The sequence below is a fragment of the Penaeus japonicus genome, unplaced genomic scaffold (genome assembly GCF_977035675.1).
Source record: "Penaeus japonicus unplaced genomic scaffold, GWHDUDI00000001_assembly GWHDUDI00000026, whole genome shotgun sequence".
Taxonomy (NCBI): Eukaryota; Metazoa; Arthropoda; class Malacostraca; order Decapoda; family Penaeidae; genus Penaeus; species Penaeus japonicus.
In genome coordinates, this window is record NW_028234428.1 from 3881373 (window position 1) to 3886372 (window position 5000).

The 5000-nt window shown below is 44.3% G+C and overlaps 1 protein-coding gene across 1 annotated transcript in view; it reads left to right on the plus strand.

Annotated features, from left to right (window-relative positions):
* The window catches only part of Tomosyn (syntaxin-binding protein tomosyn), a gene marked incomplete in the record, with an annotated part of 544120 nt that overhangs the window by 410748 nt on the left and 128372 nt on the right, over positions 1–5000 (plus strand).

A 5000-nucleotide genomic window follows, 5' to 3' on the forward strand; every position in this document is an offset into this window, starting at 1 on the left:
TGTCCTAATTGGAAAATAATGATAATAACCCACCCTGCCTCATCCCCACCCCCAAGAAAAAAAAAAAAGATACCAAAAATAGAATACATCCTAAAGATATAGTTACGAAAAGGTATCAGAGGTGACAACACTGATAAAGATGTCATCTCCCCAGTGATGTTTCACTTTTTCTTTATGATTAATATATATATATATATATATATATATATATATATATATATATATATATATATATATACATACATACATATATATACATATACATATACATATACATAGATATATATAAATGTATATCCATAAATATATATATACACATAAATATATATATATATATATATACATATATATATATATATATATATATATATATATTTATATTTATATTTATATATTTAATGCGACTGGAATCAGAATGGAATTTTATCAACTTTTGGACGTCAAATTAAGAGTGTCGCTGATTAAGGGAACTCCAATCAAAAGTTAGGATAAGAACGATGCTGATGAAGCCTTATCGAATCCGTCTATCTCTGCTTCCCCCTTCTCCCCTTCACTTCTCAGCCCTTCAACACCTCAGCAAACCCCAACCCCAACCCCCAACTTCATCACCACTCCGCCCACTCCTTCACCCCCGCCCCCTTTCATCCCACTCCACCCAACCTCTCATTCACCTCCTTCCTCCTCAGCCAAACCCCTTCATTTCCCATTCATCCCCCTTCACTCCCTTCATTCCCTTCAATCCCACTATACCCACCCTCACCACCCACACACGCACACCTCCCCACACTCACACCCACACCTCCCCACACTCACACCTCCCCACACTCACACCTCCCCACACTCACACCTCCCCACACTCACACCCACACCCACACCTCCCCACACTCACACCCACACCTCCCCACACTCACACCTCCCCACACCCCCACCCACACTCACACCCACACTCACACCCACACCTCCCCACACTCACACTCACACCCACACTCACACCTCCCCACACTCACACCTCCCTACATTCACACTCACACCCACACCTCTCCACACTCACACTCACACCCACACCTCCCCACACTCACACTCACACTCACACCCACACCTCCCCACACCCACACCCACACACCCGATGGCTCTCTTTAATCACAGTCTGCTTGATCGACCGGCGACACGAGCGTATTTTACCGGCCGTGAATGATAACGGCGGTGGGGCCGGTGTGATATCCGTGCAAATTACTATTTGATTTCCTTTTATGTAATTTATTTATTCTATTTCTTCCTGTTATTATGAAGTTATATGTTTTTATTTATTTTTTTTTTCTGAGAAAGAAAGAAGTTGATCAGTTGCTGGTTTTGGAGAATAAGGTTATGGTGGTGATGATGATGATGGTGATGATTACTAGACAGCGATAACGATAATAATGATGGCGATAATTCCGATGACAGTGCAGAAATGTGATTGTGATGATTATGATCATTATGAAGTGGTTATAATCATCAATCATCATAATTTGTCTTTATGACCATTGTCAGTGTTTATGTATTTATATCAAGTACTGATTTACTTTGCATTTCCGTCCCTCCCAACGGCGGTCGCCCAACTGCCAAGAGAGAACTCAAGAGAGAGAGAGAGAGACGTCGTTCGCGCTCACGTTCCCAGCTTCTTCTTAGAAGGAGTTGCAGCGTCTTTGCTCTACTTTGTCTCGCGTCTCGGAGATTGCTGTTCGGGGCAAGAGAGAGTGCGTGGAAGTGGAAGAAGGTGTTATTCGCTTAGGTTTTCAGAAAAGGATTACTGATCTTTTTTTTCTTTTTTTTTGAGGGGGGCAGGAGGTGGAAGCGTTTGTGTCTGCGTCTGCTGTTTATTCTCAAGCTAATTACTCTGGGATTAAGATTTAAATTGGTTATCTGGAATGTCGAACGGCGGTTGATAATGATGATGATGATAATGAGGATGATGATGATAATGTTAATGATAATAATAGTGATAAGCGTAATTAAGAAATGGTCTCTTAACAGTTAATGTAAGAGCAAAGTGCTGTGTCCCCATATTTATGGCTGGTCTAGGGGCGCATTTGTAAGCGTTGCTTATACTGAAAGTTAATGATTATATAAGGTCTTTTCTGAATTTGTTTTTGATGAAATAATCACTGGTTGTTGTTTTGTTTGAATATCGCGTGTGTGATTGCTTGCTCCTTTTGTTCAGCTAGTTCAGCGTTTGATTGTTCACTGCACTTTGGATGGGGGGGGGGGGTCCAAAATGCAGTTAACTTTCAAACGTCAGGGTCAATACAGCGAAAGCTGACATCACCTGCAGTTGGCAGCGCTAGCGCTAAGGGCCATCCCTCCTCATGTAGACCGACCGACGGTCGGAAGCGTCACATAACGACGCCAGACGGAACGAACGTCATCATTATCATCATCATCATCATAATCATTATCATAGTCATTTTGATCATTGTATCGTTTGTAGTAGCTATTTTTTTCTTTCTCATCCTTGTTTTGTAACCACTATTATTATTATCATATTCCCGATATATCATTTTTTTTTACATTTTAATTAAATGTACGTCACATTAACATCATCTGCACATGTTACTGGCGATTATGTACAAGTGCTTTGTCACTACGCAATATGTTATATTAGCCGTTTGTGATATTGTCTAGGATATTACCGAGCCCATTAGTTACTGAAACGTGGCGTCAGTCAGCCGTAGATTTGTCACAGGTGGTGCAACATTAAGCGTCCCTTCGTGGATTTATGCATTTGGGATTGCAGGTTCCATATTGCACGCGGATGAATTCTAGAAACATCATTAGTTATACTTCTTGTCTGATTACGCTGTCAGATCTACATTCTCGACGAGTTTTGGAATTGTCTGTGTTTGAATGTTTCCGACTCTTGCGAAGCGAGTAAACAGACAAAGAAAAGACTTTCATGTCATCCTGTATGTCGTTTTGTTCTTGCAAAATAAACAAAGGAGGAAGGCAGGAAATAATACTTCTTGGCAGCGCAGTTTCGTTTTGAAAAAATGTGAAATAAGCACAGAAATGTATAAGGATTTTTGTTATCTTCTAATCCTTTTTTTCTCGTTTTCTTTTTTGTTCTTTTTTCTGAAGATGGTGATTCCCTGTTTTCCCTACTTACCTTCTCTACCCCTCCTTACCATCCCCCCCCCATGAACCCTACCTCCTCCCCCGTCCTACTCCCCCTACCCAACCCCTGACCCCCACCCCATCTTACCTAGACTTCATTACGTGGCGATGGAAGAGAGAGATCACGGGTGTCTCCCGAGATCCCAAGAGACCTCCGACGTCTTCATAAAACAGCTCGAGTCTTTGATATTTTGGTTCTTGGCAAATGAGCGCTGGGTCAAATAAGAAGGAGTGGGAGGGGAAGGGGAAGGGGAAGGGGAAGGGGAAGGAGGCCTCTGCCTCGTGCCAGAGAAGCGCGCGGTTGTACCCCTCGGCGAAATGGACGGAAGGAGTTTAGGTTGTGAGAGAGGATAAGAAGGTAGAGAGAGAAAAAAAAAGAGAAAGAGAAAGAAAGGGGAATAGGAAGTTTGAGGGAGAGGGGTCAATGTTATTTCCAAAACCCACCATGTTTTTTTTCTCCATATTTACCAGATATTGAAAATGGATGCATGAGCGTGTTACACAGCGGCACAAACATATCGTACAAGCATCCGAATGCAGTGTAAACAGCTACGCCTCGATGATGGGACGTCCCCTTGCTGAGTATATTTGTCTTTATAGGAGGATGTCGAGAAAATCAGAAAATCCTCGGTGAAACTGTGGTCGAAAGGGGGCTTTTTAGCACAAAGTACAAACAGTGTGACATGTTAAAAAAAATCCGTGGAGGGAAAAAACCTCACATTAGTCTCCTGGTTTGGTTTGAAACATCGCGTGTTTTCTCTCTTCTTTGTTTGTTTGTTTCTTTCTTTTTGTCTGTCTTATAAGGGTTGTGTATCATTACGTGATGGTTGCAAGGAGCCGAAACACCTGTGTTTGGCAAAGAGCAAAGACTCTCATGAAGCAGTCAGAATCAAAATAGGATAAGGCAGCAGGGAAACGCAGTTGTGAAGAAGGACCTGGAAGATTTTTCCTTGTTACAAGTCCCCCCCCTCTTTCTCTCTCTCTCTCTCTCTCTCTCTCTCTCTCTCTCTCTCTCTCTCTCTCTCTCTCTCTCTCTCTCTCTCTCTCTCTCTCTCTCTCTCTCTCTCTCTCTCTCTCTCTCTCTCTCTCTCTCTCTCTCTCTCTCTCTCTCTCTCTCTCTCTCTCTCTCTCTCTCTCTCTCTCTCTCTTCCCTCCCCCCTTCCCTTCCCCACCCTCCCCACGCCCTTTTCCACTTTCTTTAGCCGGAATAGGGGACTGCGGACTCAGGAATCTGCAAACCCCAATCGCCTGTGCAAGCAAAATGTGGCGACATTGAGTACACAGTTGGGAGAGTGTGGAGTGGATAGGAGAGGAGGATGCTGCGGCTGGGAGAGAGGAGGCGGGCACCTCTCGGAACGGCCGGCGGTGTTTGTCGAAGGGAAGAGCAGGACTTGCAGCCTCCGGCAGGTAAGCGGCGTCATGGCAACAGCCTCCTCGTCGCCCCCCAAACGAGCTGTGTATGTTTAGTCTCCGTCGCGTGCAAACAGCGCCAAACGAGCTCTCTGCCGCTGACTGCCAGAGGACGAAGATCTGGCCGATTGCGCGGCAGATAATCGCGTGAGCTGGTTTGGTCTCTTCGGCGGAGAAAATGAAACTGGTCTCGCCTCTGGAAGGGTCGTGGGACACCCGCGCCGCACTCTGTACGCGACCCGTCCCCTTTTTGTGTATTTTTTTCGGGAAATATGGGACACTTTTATCGAGAGAATGAAATTGGCTGGGGCCTTAGGAATGGGGACGCGACTGTCCTTCGGGGCGTGAGAAACTCTTTGATTTTAACAAGCGATCAAAAAAGGGTACATTGGAAGTTGGGAAGTTTAGGGAGGGTATTGGATGGGGTTTAGGGATGAGAG